Source organism: Panthera pardus, unplaced genomic scaffold (genome assembly GCF_024362965.1).
Source record: "Panthera pardus isolate Hobbes unplaced genomic scaffold, ASM2436296v1 HiC_scaffold_17, whole genome shotgun sequence".
NCBI classification, from domain to species: domain Eukaryota; kingdom Metazoa; phylum Chordata; class Mammalia; order Carnivora; family Felidae; genus Panthera; species Panthera pardus.
The window spans coordinates 116,339,091-116,361,816 of record NW_026526732.1 but is presented as its reverse complement, the minus strand read 5'-3'; the positions used below and the strand labels follow the sequence as shown (position 1 = coordinate 116,361,816).

The 22,726-nt window shown below is 37.5% G+C and overlaps 1 long non-coding RNA gene across 1 annotated transcript; it reads left to right on the top strand.

The window, feature by feature from the left end:
- The first annotated feature begins 13,441 nt into the window (after positions 1 to 13,441).
- On the top strand, positions 13,442 to 19,750 carry LOC128777709 (uncharacterized). Its single transcript, XR_008423033.1, has 2 exons — positions 13,442 to 13,617; positions 15,034 to 19,750. It is a non-coding gene; the product is annotated as an uncharacterized LOC128777709 (long non-coding RNA).
- The last annotated feature ends 2,976 nt before the right edge of the window (positions 19,751 to 22,726 follow it).

Here is a 22,726-nt window from a genome sequence, read left to right as displayed (position 1 = left end):
CAATACCCCAGAGGACGAGAGATTCATCCTGAGGAGATATTCTTAGCTATGACTTTCTTCCTCTTCCTAGGAAGTAGTAGCAACATCTGCTGGGAGGAAAGGAATGAAGTGGGAAGGGTCCAAGTGACTGCAAGAAGGATGTCAAGGCTCCAGGGCCCTATATCTGTCTTGGAGAAATACCCAGACTCTGAGAATATCTCTCCCATGGGAAAGGGGCACACCTCCCATTAGATGGGGTGAACTGTGGCATTAGACAAATTACCTCAGAGGATTTATTCACATTATGTAATTCTGTATACATATTTTGTTCTATAAAAAAATCTTCCCGAGGACACAAATTTAATATATCCAGAATGAGTAGGGAAGAGACCACAGAGCTACACAAACAAATGAAGGACAAAAATCATATCATTAAAGAACTAACAAATAAATTAGAAACAGCAAGAGCCACAGCATACATCATTGATAATTACAAAGAGAAAGGTTTGAGAAGTACAGTGAAGGCTCATGAAAAATGTAGACATTAGGCAACAGAGAAAAGCTAGTAGGGATGGAATACAGAGAAGAATGATCCTATGTATAGTAATTGGACATCCATGAATTTAAAAACTCGGCAAATTGAGAAGAAAAGGTATTTAAAGGGATTAAGAGAAAATTCCTTTCAGACAAAAAGCAAAAACAAAAACAACCTAAATTTGCAAAATTAAGAAAGCACACTTAAATCAAGACACATCTTGCTGCATTGGACTTGGATGCAAAATAGAGAATTTTTCTGTAATCCTGACAGAAAAAGTGAGTAACCTTGAAGAAGAAAGAACAGACTTCTCTTCAACAATGCTCAGTGATGGGAATCCGATATTTGTCCTCAAAGTTCCGGATGGAGGAAATTGTGACCATGAAGCCCCAGAATGACCTAACTGAAATCTAAAGGCAAAAGGCAGAGTTGAACAATGTGAAAGAAATTCACGGATTATCACTACACACTACATGACCCAGTCCTGATGTGCTCATTGTAACTTAAAAACAACAAAACAGGGGTGCCTGGGTGACTCAGCAGTTAAGCATCTGACTTCAGCTCAGGTCATGATCTCACAGTTCATGAGTTCAAGCCCCCGCATCCAGCTCTGTACTGTCAGCGCAGAATCTGGAGCCTGCTTCAGATCCTCTGTCTCCCTTCTCTCTCTGCTCCCCCCTCTCAAAAATAAATAAACACTAAAAAAGTTTAAAAACAACAAAACAAAATAAAACCCACCCATATGATGACAAAAGTTCAACGAATTGTGAAATTACTGAAAATAAAGAATCAAAGAAGCTAGATGGACTTAGAGGGTGTGTGCAAACTAGTTTGCAGTTTATTGTTATAAAGTAGAATGTAAACAAACGAAACCTTGAGAATATGAAACAATAATTAACAAGATCAGGAGGAGAAAGGGGGGCAGACAGAGAAAGTGGCAGGAGCATTAGTGCTCTTATCTTCATAGTGGGGAGTCAATCTGTACTATGTCCAGTGAAAATATGGCTAAAAACAATACCGATGCTTGTTTTCTCAGTTTTTCATAGATTATTTTCTTAACCTTAAAATGATTTTTAGACATTGATAACTCTGTTAATAGATAATAAAGCAGAATTTCAGCTTTCCTTTTGTCTTCCTTCAATTTTTCTTCTATAATTAAATTCAAGAAAAATTCAATGTAATACTTACTATATAATATTTTAAACAGCATAATAGCATGTTGACGTCTTTCTCTTTGCTTCCTCAGGTGGGATTTACATATATTGAAATTCATCTTTTTTTAGAGAAACATTCCCTGGGTTTTGTCAAATGTCATGTAACAACTACCATAATCAACAAGTACATAAATACCTCTTTCATGACAAAAATTTCCCATAGGTCTTTCTGTGGTCACTCCTTGCTCAAATCCCCTCCCTCTCCTTCAGCAAATGCCTCTGGCCAACCACTGGTGAATTTCCAGCCCCTATAAATTTTTTCTTTTGCTGGATGCCATAGAAAAGGAGTCATAAAGGGGTACCTGGGTAGACCAGTCAGTTAAGCACCTACTCTTTGTTTCAGCTTAGCTCATAATCTTCCAGTTAGTGAGTTTGAGTCCTGCATTGGCTTCTGTGCTGACAGTGTGGGGGATTCTTGGGATTCTCTCTTTGTCCCTCTATCTCTGCTCATCCCCCACACCTTCTTGCTTGCCCTCTCTCTCTTTTTTTCTCTCTCTCAAAATAAACAAACTTTAAAATAAATAAATAAATAAATAAATTAATTAATAAAAGGAATCATAGTGTACATTTGAATCTGACTTTTATTTAGCACAATGCTTTTAAGATTTATCCAAGTTATTATGTGTATCTGTTCCTTTTTTATTGCTGCATATTATTCTATTGTAGGGCTATACCACGATTTGAGGGACTTTTCTGTGGTTTCCATTTTTCTTTATAACTCTGAACATTAACATATAGGTTTCCTATAACATTTGTTTCTTTTCCTCTTGGATAAATACTTAAAAATATTTTTTCCTGGTCATATAGTAAGTGCATACTGTTCAACTTTATGAGAAATGACCATGCTGTTTCCCAAAGTAGTTATATAATTTTATATCACAACAAACAACATCTGAGAATTCCAGTTGCTCTGTATTCTTATCAACACTTAGTACTGCTAATTTTTTAAAGACACGTTTATTGGTATTTAAGTGCTGAAAATTGAATTTTACAATGCAGTATGCTAACGAATATTTATCACTTAGAAATTAAGATCGATAGAAAAAATATTGGGAGGAAAGAGCCACGTAGCATTTGTATTTGATGCTTAATTGTTGACAAGTCTTCCAGAAAAACTGACCTAAAAAGAAGCATTAATTACATTCATCTTTCTGTTTATTCCTTATAGGAATTGTCTACATCAAAGCCGTATGGAAAAACAACAAACTCCAATCATCCCATGAATCTCATGCTTTACTAAAAATACAAATCTGCACGTAAGCTATAATGACAAGTAGAATATTCCTTTAGTAATGTGAGTTATCTAGGGGCACCTGGGTGGCTCAGTTGGTTAAGCATCCTACTTCAGCTCAGGTCACGATATTGTGGTTTGTGAGTTCGAGCCCCATATTGGGCTCTATGCTGACAGTTAAGAACCTGGAGCCTGCTTCAGATTCTGTGCATCCCTCTCTCTCTTTCTGCCCCTCCCCTGCTCACACTCTGTCTCTCTCTGTCTCTCAAAAATAAAAATAAATATACAAAAACTAAAAAAAAACCAATATGAGTTATCTAGAAGGATTTTCTAGAGAAACCATTAACATATCCATCAAATGTTGATTAGGAATCTTGGATATGGAAAGCATTATGTAGTCACTGATAGAAATATAAAGATGAGTAAGTCAGTCTTTACTTTCAAGGGATATACAATATCTGTTACACAATGAATGGGTCGTTGTAGTAAAACGGGGACAGTTCTGGGTTTAGCAGAATCCTAGTTGAGCACAAGGTAAAATAAAAATAATCCATTTTGAGGATGCAGGTGTGGTACTAGAACCAGTTCTGCTCAGTGTTATCATATTATATGATTTAAATAAGAGGCAAGCCTCTGTACCTCAGAATATGCAGCTTGTTATGTTCCCACGATAGCCTTTCTACCTGAGGAAATCCTGCCAACAGGGTCCCTGAAAAGTGGAACAGAGGACAGGGTGTTGAGTCAAGAAACCCAAATTATAATTCATTTGGTTGAAAAAATGACATTTAAGCTGCTTTCCACTCCAAGATTCCTGATGTCACTCCAGTGAATACTGCTTCGTTTACCCAATCAGTTAGTTCTGCCTCCTGTCTGGGCCATTATTTTTGCCTCAAGCCAAGTAGTGGATTTTTTTTTTTTTTTTTTTAAGCAGTAGAACTTTAAAAGTCCTGTGCATACAAAAGGGTGTTCCTGGGTTCTGAAAACACTTAATATATATATTTTTTTTTACATTCCAACTGAGACACTGAAAGCTTTTAACAGACTTTCTTACTTGATCTTTATACCTGTAAAGAAGTATGAAATACATATACTATGAGACGTTATTATCCCTATTATAGAGCTGGTGGAATTGAGACCCAGATATACATACACATATATTTCTAATGGAAGACGTGCCTATGCATATTTCTAACGAGACTTATCTCTTCACTAAGCGTCTCTGTCACAAGGACACAAATCTTTTACCAGGTTATGAAATTTGCTCTCAACTCCCAGACATATATATTTTCGATCAAAATGGTTTATATCATGACAGATGGTCTATCCTGGTACATTTAATAATCCGAGCCTTGCATTATACAGTAGATTATTTAATTTTATGTTCACTTGAGATAACATTTCATCATGGTGATCTCCCCACAGACTTGGAACAGATTGAGACTGAAGTAAAGTAGCACCTAATACCCCAGAAGTCCATAATCAGATACTTGGGACCCCAGAGATACGGCTCGGGCAGAATTCTACTCGGTGACACTCCAAGAGTTATCATCATGGACCGCGTGTTTATTCTGAGGCACTGAGCTCACACAGCAGGGAGGCAGTTAAAGAATATCTATCTGCCTTTGGCAAATTGTATAAAGCGCTTTTACCAGGAGGTTTGGAGACAGCAACAGCAGCAGCGAGCAAGGCGGTTGCATTTCTGAACATAATCTGAATTATCATTACAGTAAAATAAAATTTACTAAATGGGCATTTAATGGTACTGGGGCAAGGCAAAGAAGCAGAGCTTTCATCAGGAGAAGCTGGGACAGCTGCAGCCCCTCACAAGAAGATCCCCTGTGAATTGTTGGCTTTTGTAACTTGTGACCTTGTGCTATTTATAAAAGAGTATTCCTCTAAGAGCCAAGATGTAAGGCATAAAACACCATTGAAGTATCATAGACTTTGGAGAGAGTGTAATGAACCTCTGAAATTAGAAAATGATACCAATTCTGGTGGATGAGACGGAAGTTTTCCCAAAAAATTAACCTCAGCCTTCCCTTCAATGTACATACTGGGCATTAATTCTGGGAATTTGTCTTTGGAATGCGATTTTTTTCCTCCTCGTATTGACTGAGTGCCAGAAGTGTCTGAGATGGATCATGTTGACATATTCAAAGAAAAAAATGATAGCTCCTATATAATTGCACCTGCATTTTTTCCAAAGTTGTTTTTTTTTTTTAATGTTTACTTATTTGAGACAGAGGCCGGAGGGGTAGAGAGAGAGAGGGAGAGAGACAGAATCCTAAACAGACTCCCCACTCAGCATGGAGCAGGACGTGGGACTCGATCCACCACTGTGGGATCATGGCCTGAGCCGAAATCCAGAGTGGGATGCTTACCCGACTGAGCTACTGAGGCACCCCAGCCAGCACCTGCTTCTTATTTGCCTGGCACTGGGCAAGCATCATCTCAACACCCTGATGAGCCTGGCACTGAGCTCACCGGGGCAAGGATCTGAAACATGGAGATATAGAGTAATTTGTGGAGCTGGGACAATGTTCTCTAGTCATCTGATTCCAAGGTGCGTGTTTTCAACCACTGCACTGTCCTAATTTAAAACCAGGAGACAATCTGTCATCTTCAGCTTTACTATTAGTTGTCCTTTGAAAAATTACTAAAATGTCAGAAGTCTAGCTTGGTAGTTGCTCTCCCAGTTAATTTAAAAAGCAGCAGGCCCTACCCGGCACTTTCGTAGGCACAGTGGCAAGTAGAGAAGAAATGTGCAGTGAAGTTTCAAGGTGTCTGTGGGTTCGTTGGGGGAGACATTATTGACTCTTACAAGACTTACATAATGAAAAGAATAGTAACGAACCCTTACGGAGCACTTTCTAAGTGGACCACACCCTCCCCTATGCTCTACACGTGCACCCTGAGGTGGGTGAAATTAAGGTCTCTCTCTTCCTGACCCTAATCTTACAGCAATAGAGGAAAGCTTCTCAACAGGGAACCTGGACTCCTACCTAATAGGCTCTCCTAAAGTCTGGGATCTCCACATCTTCCCTATTGCCTTAGAACCACGATTGGACTCAACTTTCTATCCGAGGGATTGATTCTACCTTTCCTTAAAAAATACTGTCAGCAGGAGGCTGCTTTGAACCAGACTGAGGGGAAGGCAAATAGTTCAGAAAAGAGCCTAGTCTCTCAGCGCCTCAAAACATCAGAGCAGAGGGTGAGATTACCAATGGCTTGGGGAAAGTTGTTTAGGAGGACATTTGCCACCTCCTGACCAGGACATGCCCTGAGAGCTTCAATATACATTTTTTTAAGTCTGAAAGTTGATGTAATGTGCTTTTTTTCACCAGTCCCATCGCTTGTCCGAATTCCTTGCTTTGGAAAAAGATACTGCTGCACTGTTTACATTTTGATAGTTTTACTACGGTAATTAATTGTTCAAAAATCGACAACAGTTAAGAGACATGTGGGTGGCTCGGTCAGTTAAGCGTCCAACTTCAGCTCAGAACATGATCTCACCAATCATGGGTTCAAGCCCCGCTATGGGCTCTGTGCTGACAGCTCCGAGCTTGGAGGCTGCGTCCAATTCTGTGCCTCTGTCTCTCTCTCTCTCTGTGCCTCTCCTGCTCATGCTCTGTCTCTTTCTCTCAAAAATAAAATAAACGTATTTTATTTTATCTAAAATATGCATTTTAGATAATATTTATATACTATTTATATTATATTGTATATAAAATATAAGTAGTGTATAAAATATATAAATATATAAATAAAAATGTTTTAAACAGTTTAAAAATACAGAAATATACACAGTGGAATGTCTTCTAGCTCTGACCCCCATTTACCAGTTCTCAATTCACATCGCCTGCTCCAGGAAAGCACTGTCCACTATGTATCCTTCCAGAGTTTCTTAATGTACATGCTGGCAATTATGAATATATATTTTTCTCTCTGTTTTTAGACAAAAGTTAGCGTACCATATACACTGTTTTGCACCTCCTTTTTTGATTAATAATATGCTTGGAGATCTTTCCATATTATCATATAATCTCTCTCTCTCTCTCTCTCTCTCTCTCTTGGTTTTTAGTGTCACTGGCTAATGACCCATTGCTTGGATGATCATAATCTATCTAATCCCTAGTAACCTCTTTATAGACATTTGGGTTCTTTCCAATATTTTGCTATTACAGATACTGATACACTGGAAAACTTGAATATATTTCACTGAACATGTCTGCAGGTGTAGCAACAGGATTAATTCCGAAATTTAAACACATCCAAAGTTATGTAAGTTTATCTTTTTGATAGGTCTTATCAAAATGCCCTCTATAATAATTGTACCATTTCAGGGCTTCCTAAGCTTTTCCGCATCATAACAGTCATAGTAAATAAAACGACTAGCATTGGGATGAACCGGAAGGGATTTGGAGCCCTACAAAAGTGACTTGTGGCTAACGGAACAAGCCTAGGAGGTCTCACAAGCCAGAGACCATCCCAGCTGCCAGAGACCCCAGAGGAGGTCAGCACCTTCCAGCACAGTGGCTGGGAACTCTGTGACAACACATTTCCATCAGCAGTGTGTGAGAGAGCGTATTTCCCCCCAGCTTCTACTATATGGTTTGGAATTTGAGTTAACCTTATAGATTAGAAAAGTATCCAGGGTTCCTGGTGGCTCAGTTGGTTATGAGTCCGACTTAGGCTCAGGTCATGATCACACAGTTCATGAATTCAAGCCCTGCATCAGGCTCTCTGCTGTCAGCTCCAAGCCCTCTTTGGACCCTCTGTCTCTTTCTCTCCCTCCCCTGCTTGGGCTTGTTCCTCTCTTTCTCTCAAAAATAAATGAAAATTTAAAAAAAAAAAGTGATATATCCATGCGGTTTTACTTTAGTATGAGTGAAGGTGATCATTTGTCATATGCTTAAGAGTTGCTTTTCAGAAAATGTTTATTTATTTAGAGAGAGAGCGAGAGAGAGAGAAAGCAGGGGAGGGGCAGAGAGAGAGGGTGAGAGACCGTCCCAAGTAGGCTCCGCCCTGTTAGTGCAAGAGCTCCACGTGCGGCTTGATCTCACATATCATGAGATCATGATCAAACCAAGACTTGGACGTTTAACCCACTGAGCCACCCCGGTGCCTGGTTGAAGAGTTTTGATAAGCTTTTTGCCTGTAAACCATTTTAAACCATTTCTCACTTTTTTCTACTCAACTGTTTGTCTTTTACTATTGACTTGAAGAAGCTATTTATATATTAAGAAAAAAAAAAATCTTGGGGCGCCTGGGTGGCTCAATTGGTTAAGTCTCCGACTCTTAATTTCAGCTCAAGTCATGATCTCATGGTTCGGGAATTGGATCCCTGCCATGGGCTCCATGTGCTGGCCGCAGAGCTTGCTTGGGATTATCTGTCTCCCTCTCTCTCTGCCCCTTCCCCTCTCATGCTGCTCTCTTTCTCTCTCTCTCTCTCTCACACACACACACACACAGACAATAAATAAATAAACTTTTTTTTTAAAAAACAAAAGGAACGAAGAAAAAAATCTCTTTACCTGTGATATGGATTGCAATTCTTTCCCCCTGATTTATATCTTTTGTTGATTTTATTCATGGTGCTCATTTTGTTTTGCTTGCATTTGCTTGCAGAAGTTTCTTTTTTGTTCTCTTATATTGTCTTTTACAATGTGGATTTTGAGTTGTTGGTTAAAAGGAATTTCTCACTTCAGGTTTACAAATGAATTCTGCCATTTTTTCCCCCTATGACTTTTAGGACTTCATTTCTTTAATGTGAAAATAAACTCTATTTGAAATTGATCCTGATGTTGGGTATGAAATATGTGTTAAAAATTTTCACCAGGTGGTTTATACTATGCCAATTATTGAAAGGCCCATCTTTGCCTTTACATTTGAGAGTGTTTTAATTTTTCTTCATATGGGTTTGTGTATTTTTTTAAAATATTTTTTTAACATTTATTTGTTTTTGAGAGAGAGAGAGACAGAGACAGAGAGAGACAGAGTGCAAGCAGGGGAAGGGCAGAGAGAAAGAGGGAGACCCAGAATCCGAGGCAGGCTCCAGGCTCCATGCTATCAACACAGAGCCCAACACGGGACTCGAACCCACAAACCGTGAGATCATGACCTGAGCTGAAGTCGGACGCTTAACCAATTGAGCCACCCAGGCACCCATAGGTTTGTGTATTTTTAAGTTTATTTCTAGAAACATTGTTTTGATTATTTTTGCTGTTTTAAATGTATTTCCCATTATGTGTCCTAACTGCCTGGTTTTGGTACAGAACACATTTGTTATTCTATTAATTTCCATTTCTTAATGTTTATATCTCTTATTTCCCTGAATTCTGTCACTCTTTACAGTGTTTTAGTTGATTTTCAAATGTACAATAATATTATCTTCACACTGTCATGTGTTATAATGTTTATGCTTCTTCTTTTCCTTTATCTTGTCTGGTTTCATTGACTAGTAATGCCCGTCCTTTGTAGGATGATAGAGGGGTAGCATTCTTGTCTTGATTTTAGTAGGCATACTCTTAGTATATCTCTGCTGAACATGATGCTGACTTCTGGATTGAGATGAATATATGTTTACTGAGTTTTAAAGGTGTCCGTCCATTCTTATTTAACTGAATGTGGTTGTGAAGAATGGTTATTATATTTTATCAAACGACTTTTCAGCCTGTATGGAAATGATCGTTTTTCCCTGAACATTATAAGTCATACTTTAACATAGTTCTTAATAATGAACCATTCTTGTACTTCTAGGATACATTCCTCTGTCAAAATAATTATTCTTTTTATGCTTTTGGATTGCATTGACTACCATTTTCCTTAGAACAGTCCATCATTATTTATAAGTGAGATTAATCTATAATTTTATTTGTGCAACACCTTTATCAGCTTTCACGATCTACTGTATACCCTCTTCCCAAAATGAATTTCGAGGTTCTCTCTTGTCTGCTATTCTCTAGAACAGTTGAAACAATCTTGGCGTTATTTGCTTTTAAATTCCCTTATGAAATTGTCTAGACCTGTTACTTTGCTGGAAGCAGGCTTTTGCTAATTTTATCCATTGCTTCTATTGAAATGGCTATGTTTAGATTTTTTATATTTCTTGATGCCATTTTGTAAAAATCATGTTTCTCTGAAAAAGAATCTACTTCATGCAAGTTTTAAAATTTAGCTTTCTCATGAATCTTAGATTTCTTCAGTTCCCGTATAGTCAGTTCCCCCTTTACTGCTCAGTTGTGTTTCATTGTTTGTTTTTAATTGTAGTTTTTCTCTTTTTCTTTCTAGACTAAGTCAGCTAATAATTTGGGGTTTTTTAAGGGAAAAAAACACAACAGATTTTGTCTTTACATATTAGATCTATCATTTGTCTAATTTACTACAATTAGAAAATACAGGCCAGAGAGTCTCTGTCATCGTTAATCAGCTGTGCCTTTGTAAGACAAGAGTAGCCAGAGAAAATATGCTGATGAATAGGTCTGTACAAATAAAACTTTTTTATGCGTACTGAATTTTGAATTTTTTTTACCATTTTCACGTATCATGAACTAGTGTCCTCCTTTTGATTTTTTAAGCCATTTTAAAAAAGGAAAAACTATCCTTATTTTGTAGGCCGGCCATACAAAAACAGGCAATGGACTAGATTTGGCCCATAAGCTGTGGTTTGCTGGTCCCTACTTTATCTTAATATCCCAAATATATAAATAATGTCTACAAGTCAATACCAAAACCACAAGCAATATGGTTAAAAAATGGCCAGGAGAACTGAATAGACATTTTTCCAAAGAAGATATAAGAAATTGTCAACGGACACATGAAAAGATGCTCAACATCACTCATCATCTGGGAAATGCAAATCAAAGCCGCGGTGAGATATTACCTTACCCCTTTCGGAATGATCTGTCTTTAGATATATATTTACTCAATGTCTAATAGTTACCTAACATGAACAGTAGTTTTTCCTATATTTTTTTCCTGTACCTTCTTGCCTTCACCTTATTTTCTTTAGCAATATTTTCATCTTTGTTGTTTTACTTTGTGCTATTAAAAAAGCCTCTACTTTTCTTATGTGAGTTATGAACACTTATTGTCAGGCTTTGGCCCTGAGGTGTCACAGATGAATCACCCCAGAAATGTACCCATCTTCTTTCACTTCTCCAATTTTGGGGGGGCATATAACATCTACATTGGCATGGACGCCTATCTATATATTGACATTCTACTCACATGTGTTTTATCCTCAATCCCGTGAGTAGATGCCTTCAAGACTGAAAACCAGTTTTGTTGACATATACTTCCCACTCTTCTCTTAGCTGAATATTATCTACTGGTCGTTTCCTTAAAAGAAGCTTAGGTTTTCTATACTTAAAAACTGTATTCTTGGGATGCCTGGGTGGCTCAGTAGGTTAAGCATCAGACTTCAGCTCGGGTCATGATCTCATAGTTTGGGAGTTCGAGCCCCACATCGGGCTCAGAGCCTGGAGCCTGCTTTGGATTCTGTGATTCGCTGTCTCCCTCTCTGTTCCTCCCCTGCTCATACGCTTGCTCTCCCTCTCTCACTCAAAAATGAGTAAGCAGTAAATTTTTTTTTAATTTAAAACTTTATTCTTGATGGTTGGTTTATCTGGATATAAAATACAGTCCTTTCTTTTTATGAATACCTTTTATATGTTGCCCTATTGACTTCTGACTTTGCATATTGCTATAGAGAAATATGCAGAAAACCTGATCGTTGTATCTTTTCTCATTTGTGGATTAATCATTTAGCTTGATGACTTAAATGATCCTTCTGTTTAAATCTGGAAATCTCAATAGCATTATTAGCCTAGTTATGGTGTGGCTTCTACTGTTTTGGGGTTCAGTGTTTATTACCTTCCTAATGTAAAAATTCAAGACAGATTCATTTTAGAGAAGCTTTCTTTAATTATTTCTTCCTTTTTTTTAAAGTTTTTATTTTATTTATTTTTGAGTGAGAGAGAGCAAGCAGGGAAGGGATAGAGAGAGAGGGAGACAGAGAATCCCAGGCAGGCTCCACACTGTCAGCACAGTGTGGGGCTTGAACTCTGTGGGGCTTGAACTCACCAACTATGAGATCATGACCTGAGCCAAAACCAAGAGCTGCACGCCTAACCGACTGAGCCACCCACGCGCCCCTTATGATTTCTATAAAAATAATCTATTTTCCATTTTATTGTTTTTTTCTTTCTTCGGGGATTCCAATTATATGTATGTTGTTGTTGTTTTTTAAATTTTTGCTTGCTTTCTGTCTCTATTATTTTATTTCTGACCTTCAAAACTCTTTTATTCCACTAATTCTAACACCTTTTGCTTATATGTTTCATTTCTGTTATCTATTTCCTTTACTATATTTTCCACAGTGTACCCTGGGTAGAGCTCCTTGAAGTTTCATTGCTGTCTCTGTGATGATTTTAGTTTTACTTCTAATTTTTTTTCCAGAGTCCCACCAGGGCAACTTTTATCTCCTCCAAATGCAATTTCCATATTTCACTGAGTTCTAGTGTTGCTGACCAGTGATCTAAATTTTTAAAGGATATTGTTTAATTAATTAATTAATTAATTTTTTATTTACTGGAAAATTCCGAGGTCAAATATTCACCATTTTTCTTATAAGTTTTCCTTGTAGGTGAGTTTTTTCTTTATGTTTATTTATTTATTTTGAGAGAGAGAGAGAGAGACAATCATGCATAGCATGGCGCCCTATGTGGGGCCTGAACCCATGAACCATGAGACCATGACCTGAGCTGAAATCAAGAGTCAGACACTTAACCGACTGAGTCACCCAGGCACCCCTGTGGGGTGAGTTTTGATGCTGTTTTTGCCTATGTTTTCATGTAAGAATTTTGTATGGTTGCTGAGCTGGTTCTTATCACATTACCTGTCATTGAATAGGTTGGATATTATTGGATCAGTATCTCTAGACATTTGGTGGGAAAATAGAGGAGCTGCAGCCAGAGTAAACTGTGAATTTTCACTACGCAATGCATCTTTATTCGCTGCCACAAAGATAGATCACAGTCTACAAATAGGGCTCAACTGCATGATTTTTTTTTTTTTTTTTTTTTTTTTTTTGTAGCTCTAAATCCTCTGATTCTTTTGGTCAAACATAGTGAAAGGTGAGGTTTTTATCAATAGCTTCTTGGCTTCAGTGCCAGCTGAATTTGTTTTTCTGCAAAAATGATTATAAATTGTAAATTCAAGGTGAACACCTCGCTTCCAGTCACTATAATTTTATTATTATCCTCTGAGCTCTCCTGCTGTTGGGCTCCTTCTCCCTCTTGGGATTTCATAGATTTACTGCCTCCCGAGAGAGTTCTGACAACTGCTTATAATTCCAAAATCCCGTGTTTTTTGTTTTTTTTTTTTTTTTTAATAACTGTCTTCTGTGTTTGATAAAATTAGAGTTTCTAGAGGTTTTTGTTGTTCATTTGTTGCTATTGTATGATTTCCAGCAGGGGAAAAAGGACTATGATGACTTTCTCAGTCATGTTTATGCAACAATTCTGTGCTTTGGAAGAGTTAAGCAAGACAGGGGAACTTATGGCTAGCTTTCCACAGATGGACTGTAAACTCTGAGAAGCAAATACACTGCTATGATAAGACCATGAAAACCTGAAGTCTCCAAGGATGATCCTGGAGTAAATATCTAAAGAGTCAGCATAAATGATGGAAACCAAAAGAACCGTAGGAGTTCAGATGAAGAGAAAATTATGTGTTGACAGGAGCAATGATTGAGGAAGTTATATGGGAACAGAGATCAGAAGGATTCATTGGAGGCTTCAGTAAAGCGAACTTGTGTTCTTCCTTTAATTTTTTGGTCTAAGAACTTCGGACAATTCTTTCCCCCTTGCCATTCTATGTTACTGGTTGCTTTTCACCTACTTCAGGATATGTCAAACTTCGAAGAAAATGGAAAGAGGTAGAACCGGTTGAGGGGGAGGAAAAAGGTTTTGGAATAAAAAATATATATATCTATATAGTCACCAGAGCCTATGGCAGTTCCCCAGAACCAAGCCAGGCTCCCAGAGGCATTCAGGACCTAGGGTTCTTGGCACAGACAAGACTCCAGGAGATAGAGGTGCCTTTGAGCCACACCCTGGAACCTGAAGCCAAGCCAAAGCAGCTTGGAGAGTGAGAGCAGGGAAGCAGCTTCAGAACATTTTGTGTCACATATTTGTTGCTGGCCTCCTTCCTTTCTAATCTTTTAAAAAATTTTCTCCTCCTGAATATTTCCATCTATTTTTCCTAGTCATTGCAAGGAGAATCATATAAAGACTTCGGGAAGGCTGGATGCTCATTCCTCTCCCCGCCCTCTAGGGCAACACTCTGCCTTTTGTCTTTCCATCATCGTTTACTTATAAGCTTGGTTTTGGCAGCCAGTAAGTTTATTTTACATTTTACTGAAGTGTGAGGGGAAATACTGATAGAAAAACTAAACAAAATCCCTCACAAAATGGTATCACCAAATGAGCAAAGTACCTGAAAGAGGCAAACATCCGGGTGCCCAGAACTCAAAGCCTGATTTTTCTTCCCTATAAGGCACCCTCTGAAAGTCTTCCTTCTCTGGCTGGTGATCAGATCGTCTGAAAATTAATCACTGGTGGAGAGAGGGCTGTATTCGCTGTCAAACTACACTGCACGTCTGAGTCCCTGCCTCCCCAGATTTCTTGTCTGTATCACCATAAGCTTTTCAAAACAGGGTGCATAAACTCCTTTGTCGTTTCTTCAAAGAGATGAAAATGCTAGTTATAGTGTAGTTTTTCTCTGCCACTGCCTCAACTACTGGCAATTATTGAAAAGGAACATAATTTCCACCTTGTGTGTAATCATGTATCTCACCACAAAACACATAATTTTAAAAAGAAATTTACAATGGCCATATGTAAAACTAAAGGTATATAAAAGGACTTTGGAAGACATAAGTTTACATAATTTTTCACAGCAGTTCCGTGAGAGTAGACGTCAATCAGATGTGTGTGGGGTGAGGTGGGGTATGTGGATATATGTGTGTATATGTATTCATCTCAAAACAAATGATGGTTTCCATTACATAGGTCAATGATTGAATGACATACATCCCTATAATCTTTTGGGAGTAATGTGGCAATTTCACACAGAAGAGGAATGTAACTTTTAAGAGCAAACACAATAGCTGGAAAAAGTTATTCCCCAAAGGGTGTGAGAAAGGGATGCCTGTTACTTGTTAAATGGAGAAGGAAGAGCAGGACTTTGGAGATATTTGTGAAAATAAAAATACACCCCAATTTAAAAATCCTACATGTAAAGAAATCTAACCATTGACAAGGTGTTTGTACCAAGTCGATGCTAGCTTTATCTCCAACTGCCTACACCCCTAACGAAACTTGAGGACCTCGTGAGACTTTCAATGCATCTTTTCCACAATGAAAATATCAAGGGTTGTTGACAACGCAGCCATCTGGCCTGGACCTTGCACGTTCAGGGATGGCCCAGATGTGGACAGAGATGTACGTAACACTGCTGAAATTCATTTCCCTGAGAACTGTAATCGTACTGATCCAAAGAGCTAGATAAAAAGCACACCTAAGATGCCAGTGGTTTATATCAATGAAAGTTTATTTCTTACGTACACGCCATGTTTATTGTGACTTGACTGTGGGATCCATTTCTCAGCTTTCCCCTCTGGACTCCAGCCTGGGAGCCCTGTCACTATCTGGAGTATAAGCAGCTCCTCTGGTGGCAGGAAGAGAAAGCATACGGAATTTCAAACTGTGTCCTAACATTTCTACTGAACTTCCATCTGCCAGAATGAGTTAAAGTAACATGCCCAGCTTCGTGGGAGTGGGAAAAATGCAGTCCCACAGGGTGACTACGAAGAAGATTAGATCATCACTGACCAGCCCTAACGTCAGCCAGAAATGTACATGTTTGATGATATTTCCATTGTATTTCTGTTCTGTGTTGCTGATGAAAAAAGGGAAATGGAAAGAACTTCTCCTTACATCTTTACTATTTAATTTGACCTCCCAACAAAAAAAGGAAAAACCTCACAGGACATACTTTACATATTTACATGTCCATGGTAACAATGATCATTTACCATTAGATGGTAGGAAAAAATGTTCTAAAAGGGTTTGGAGCAGTGAAATAACTTTGTCAAGACCCTTCTCCTTTATCTTTCTTTTAAAATTTTTTTTTAAGTTTATTTATTTTGAGAGAGGGAGAGCACATGGGGGGGGGGCAGAGAGAGAGAGAGGGAGAGAGAAAGAGAGAAAGAGACAGACAGAGACAGAGAGAATCCCAAGCAGGCTCCACATTGTCAGAGTTCAGTCCAATGAGGGGTTCCATCTCACAAACTGTGAGATCATGACCTGACCTAAAATCTAGAGTTGACTGCTTAACTGATGAAACCACCCAGGCGTTCCTCCCTGATCTTTCTTATAGAACAGAAGCCTTAATGTTCAGAAGAGAAGGGCAAAAACCACTGTTGTCCATTAAAAATAAGGGAAGGAGATGAAAAAAATCACCTCTGCCCATGGTAGAGGGGCAGGGATACATATTGGACCCAGAATGACATAATGGGAAATAGAAGGCGTGTGGATAGAGCTGCAAACATAAGACCTAGGTCTTAGACTAGCCTTCAGGTAGAAGCTCAGTCAAGACAGTAGATTATATCCCAAGCCACCACACCACAGTAACCAGCTCTTGCTAAGAAGCCACCTGCAAGTCGTAGGCCCTCTTTGAGGCAGCACGTGAAGAGAGAGACCAAAAGCTGAGAGTTTGGGAAGGTGCTGTAAAATAAAAAGTCTTCTGATTAAACAGTCTCACCCACTATAAAAATATGTAGCACAGAGAGGGAAACCATAGCAACAACAAATCTCAAACCCAGTTCAATTCCTAATTAGATTAATTCTAACCCGACAATAAAGTCCCAGCAGAAAGAAAGGTGTGCCCATTGTTAGACATAAACGCTGTCTATCCCGGTCTTTACTGTAGTAACACAAAATATCTTGTCTTCATAAAAATTGCAAAGCATTAGCAAAGAAAAAAAAAGCACCAAAAAAACAAAGCAATCCTTAAAATCACACTCAGATACGGCATAGATGATAGAACCATCTAGCAAGAAATTTCAAATAACTATGATTAATATGTAAAGGCTCTAATTAAAAATAGAGACAACATGCAATATCAATTGGGTAATTTCATCAGAGAGAAGCAAACTATAAAAAAGTATCAAATGGAAGTGTTAGAAATGAAGAATAATAATGGAGATAAAGACCGTCCTTGACAGGTTCCTCAGTAGACTTGGGGGCCAAGGTGTATTAGTTTGCTAGGGCTGCCATTACAAAGTATCACAGATTTGGCAGGTTAAATAACACAAGTATGTCCTCCTCAATCTGGTAAGCTAGAAGACTAAAATTGAGGAGTTGATAGGCCTCTGACACCTCTCTCCTTGGCTTGCAGATGGTCATGTTCTCCTTGTATCTTCACATGATCTTCCTTCTATGTCTGTGTCCTAATCACCTCCACTAGGAATAACACCAATAATATTATATTAGGACTCAGCCTAACGACTTCATTTCAACTTAATGATTTCTTTAAAAAGTTTACCAAAACAGACTCTATTAATTAGTCATATTCTGAGCTATCGTGGGATAGGACTTCAATGTATACATTTGGGGCATAACTCAGCCCAAAACACATGGAGAAATTCAGTGAACTTGAAGATAGATCCACAGATATTACACAAATTGAAACTTGAAAGAGAAGAACAAGAGGAGGAATATCCAGTAGAAGAGATTATCCCAGAGCTGCGAGGCAATAGTGAATGGTCTATTATATATATAATTAGAATCCCAGAAGGAGAAGAGACTGAGTAGTGAGGAAAAAAATTAAAGAAATAAAGGTGAATAATTTTTTTTTTAAATAATGACAGACACCATATATCAGATAGGAGAAGTTCAGGCAACACCAAGCAGGAAAAACACCAAATATACACAAATACACATTCACCGCATGCACACCACATCACACCTGAGAATATCATATTCAAACTGATAAAAACAAAATGTAAAGAAAACCTTGAAGGAGGTCAGAGAAAAAGACACATTACTTACACAAGAATGAAGATAATAATCAAGGCAGACTTTTCATTAGAAGCGATCAAACTAGAAGACAATGGTGTGACATCTCTAAACTTCTTAAAGAACAAAAAAAATCCTGTCAATCGAAAATTTTCTACTCAGCCAAAAATATGCTTAAAAGTTAAAGAAAACGAAGACTTTTTTTTCAGATTAAAAAAGTAATAAACTGGGAGTTTGATGGAAGAAGTTTTCTGGGCCAAAGAAATATGACAACAGGAATTTAGACCTACACAAAAAAAGGAATAGTGCTAGAATAGAAGTAACATGAAATCATTTTCTTATTTTAATTACTCTAAAAAACAGCTGATTATGTAAAGCAAAGACAGTAGGATTATGTACTGCGTGCATAGCTTATAGAAAAGCACAACATATGACAACAATAGCATGACGGAGGAAAAGGAGGAGTTAAGAATATACTGTTATAAGTTTCCTACATTACACATAATCTTATTTAAATGTAGACATTGATGAACTCAAGACGTATGTTATAAAACACGTATATTATAGACCCTAGAACCACAACTAAATCTTCTTTATCAATAAAGGAGATAAAGTGAAATTATAAAAGAATACAAGAAGAGGCAGAAAAAGAGAAAAATAAACAAAGCAAAATAGAAAAGAGCTGGAAAGTCAGTATATATTAAACCAACAATTTTAATCAGCATCACTTAAAATGAGAACAGTGCAAACATACCAGGGAAGAAAGACAAATTGTCAGGCTGGATAGAACAAGAACCACCTGTATATTGCCCACAGGACAGCCGCAGTAAATGTAGTTATACATATGTTAAAAGTATAAGGATGGACGCACCGATTTATGTTGCCACCAGCAGTGCATGAGCATTCTGTGGTGGCAGATGGTGACGGCATTTATCACGGTGAGCACTGAGCCCAGTAGAATTGTTCAATCACTATTTATACACCCGAAAACATTATAACACTTCATGTCGACTCTATCTCAACAATAAAAGTAGAAAACAAAAGTATAAAGATGGAAAAAGATATGCTATACAAACACTAATCAAAAGACTGAGCAGTTGCATTAATATCAAAATAGCAGATCAAGGAGTGTTATCAGGGGTAAAGAAGAATATTAAGTAATGAAAAAGGGGTCAATTTTTTTTCCAGGGAGACATAAAAATGTTAATATGATCCACCTAACAGCAGAGTTTCAAAATACATCAAGAAACAACCTATGGAACTGGAAAGAGAAATTAGCAAATTAATAATTATGATTAGAGACTTAAACATTCCTCTTTTGGTAAAGGAGAGAAGAACCAGACAAAACATCAGTAAGGATACAGAAGACCTGAAAACATTATCAACTATAATGACCTAACTAGCATTTAACAACAACAACAAGAACAACAATAAAACAAAACACACATGGAACATAACAGGATAGACTTAATCAATAATTTAAAAGCTTAAAAATGGAAATTAATGGAAAACATACACCATATTCTCAGACCCTGAAAGAATTAAACTAAAAATTAATAGAAAAGAAATAATGAGGAAATTATAAATATTTGATTTAAAAACACTTCAAAATAACCTATGAGTTAAAAAGGAAGTCTCAGGAGAAGTTTTTAAATATTTCGAACTGACCAAAAAAAACACCACACTCTAAAAATACAATATATCAAAAGTTATGTAATGCTGCTAATATAGTACATAGGGGGGAAATTATAGCATTAGATGTTTACATTATAAAGAGAAAGATCGCACATCAGTGAGATAAGTGAGATAATATAAGCTTCCACGTTAAAAAATCTAAAGAAAAGTAAGTTGAACTAAAAATAAACAAAAGGAAGAAATAATAAAAAGTAAGTGTAGATATCAATGAAACTGAAAGCAGAACAACTATGACAATAAATGAAACCTAAAGGTGTTTCCTTTGAGAAGAAAAGTAGTAAAATTTATAAATTTCTATCCAAAATGACCAAGAAAAAATAAAAGAAATTATAAAGTTTTAATGTTAGAAATGAAAAGTAGGCCATCACTACAATCCCACAGACGTCAAAAGGATATAAAGAGAATGTTATGATCAACTCAGTGTTCATGAATTTGACAACGTGAATGAAATTGACCAACTACTTAAAAGGTAAGAAATACTAAAATTTACTCACAAACTAGATAACTTGAAGAGTTCTAGATCTAGTGAAGGGATTATCTCCTCCTTAAAGCCTTTCAACAAGAAAGCTCTAAGATCAGATGGCTTCAGGGGAGTATTATATAAAATATATAAGGGAAAAATACTATAAATTCCATTTAGTCTTCTACAGATAAAAGAATAAAAAAAGGAGGCTCTTGGGATGGCAGCATGAGGAGTTCCAGGGATCTTCTCTATGATAATGAATTATAATTGGTGAAAATTACAAAAAGTTACTATATAAGTTTCTGGAAATCATCTAAGATACAGCAAATGGAGAAACGTTTATTTAAGAAAAGTTACCAAATGTAAATTTTGGTGAGGAAAGGGAGAGTATGGCATTTGATCCATGACCTGCTCCCTGCCCATGACCAGTCACTGCCCATGACCAGTAATGCAGCCAAAAGGATGGCACTCCTCCTCCAAGCTCCTACTTTAAGGATACAGTTTCTACCGGGAGAAGCAGGTTACCAGAAGTTTTTATTCACCTCCCCCAATTCTGTGTTGCAGGAGTTGTAGTCCAGGCAGCTAAGATGCCTGGGTTTCGATTCTTCCCCCCAGCCCCAACTTGTATGGAAGAAGCCCTATTCCAGGTGAAGCAAGCTGAGATTTATTGGCCCCAGTCACCCTTTACCCCACATTGTTTTGATGGTGAAAGTTCCACGCCAGGAGAGACAAGCCAAGGCTAGTGGCTACCACCCCCACCCAAACCTAATTTGTAGAGTAGTGATGTCACTCTGAGAGAGATCACTGTCTTCAACCTCAGCTATGGAGCAGTGGCACATTGTAGAGGCAGGCCAAGAAAAGAGAGCTTCATAGCTTTCCCCAGCAGAACTGACTTTATTTAGGGGCACCTGGGTAGCTCAGTCAACCGACTGAGCATCAGACTCTTGATTTCTGCTCAGGTCATGATCTCATGGTTCATGAGTTCAAGTCCCACATGAGTTCAAGCTCTGCCAATGTAGAGCCTACTTGAGGTACTCTGGCACTTTCTCTCTCTGCCTCTCCCCTACTTGTGTGCATGGGCTCCCTCTCTCCCCCTCTCATTCTCTCTCAAAGATAAATAAACAAACATTTAAAAAAAGAAATGTTTCTTAAAAACAAAAAGAACCGACTTTATTTAGAACACAGTTTGGGCAACTTAAAGTCTATGGGCACTGTCAAAAAGAGTCGACATTTTGGTTATGAGCAATTAAGAGGAAACTTGTAGCTCCATGATACCAGTAAGCAAAGTGGTAGACCAGTTAGAAGTTTAAAAGAATAGGGAGAAGCTAAAAGAGCCCTCTTATGGACAGAACAAGCCTCAGTTATTTGCTTGAAAGGTTAATTCAGCAAAGGGTTCTATTTTAACTGGCTCAGACTATGGAACAATTTGTACCCCCAGGGCACTGTAGAAAACAGCAGAGCAATTAGTGGAGGCTTACCATTGGGCATGCTATCAAGCTAGGCAGGCCAGCTAGAAGGTTAGCAGGGAGAACAGAGAAAGACATTTGTTAAATGAGATCAGCTAAAGCCATTGTCATCGCTGGGAGTCTCAGGTGGTCTGGTCAGGGTGACGGTGTACACGCTCGAAGCTGAGGCTTCTGAGGTGCAACATCAAAGGATTGCACACTGTGGGGAAAATACATTTGACTGAAATATCTAACCAAGTCAATAAATAAATAAAGAAGCAAACAATAACAAAGATTACAGACCTCAGGAAGGGGTAAATGAAATCAGAGTCGAAGAGTTGCATCAATATATAATTTTTCAACAAAATTTAGAAGGCACACACACATATAGGAAGCAGTAGCTGATAGAGGAAAAAAACAGGCAAAAGAAACTCCTCTGAGATGGCTTACATGTCATATTTAGTACATAAAGACTTAAAAATAGCTAAGTCATCTTACATAAGTCATCATACATTTAAAAACCAAATGAAGACCAAGAATAAAGAAATAAAGGAAACAAAGGAAAGTTTGATAATGTTTCAAAATATCAGTAACGAAATAGAAATTATAAAAAAATGAAATTCTGGGTCTATATACTATAAAAATGAAGTAAAAATTCATTAAACCTTTCTCACTACTCCTTTTTAACATTGTAACAGAATTTCTAGCTAATGTAATAAGACAAGACAGGGAAATGAAAGCTATACAGATTGGGACCGTCTTGTTCACAGATGACATGATCTTCTATGTAGAAAATCCAAATAAATCAACAGGGAAACTGGAACTAACAAGCCATTATAGAAAGGTTGTAAGATACAAAATTAATATAATAAAGCCAATTGCTTTCGTATATAACAATAATGAACAAATGGAATTTGAAACTGAAAACGCTATAGCATTTACATTAGCACCCTCTAAAATGAAAGCGCAGGTATAAATCTATCAAAATATGTACAAGGTATATATGAGGAAAACAATAAAACCGTGATGAAAGAAATCAAAAAATAAATAAATGGGGAGATAATCCATGTTCATGGTTACA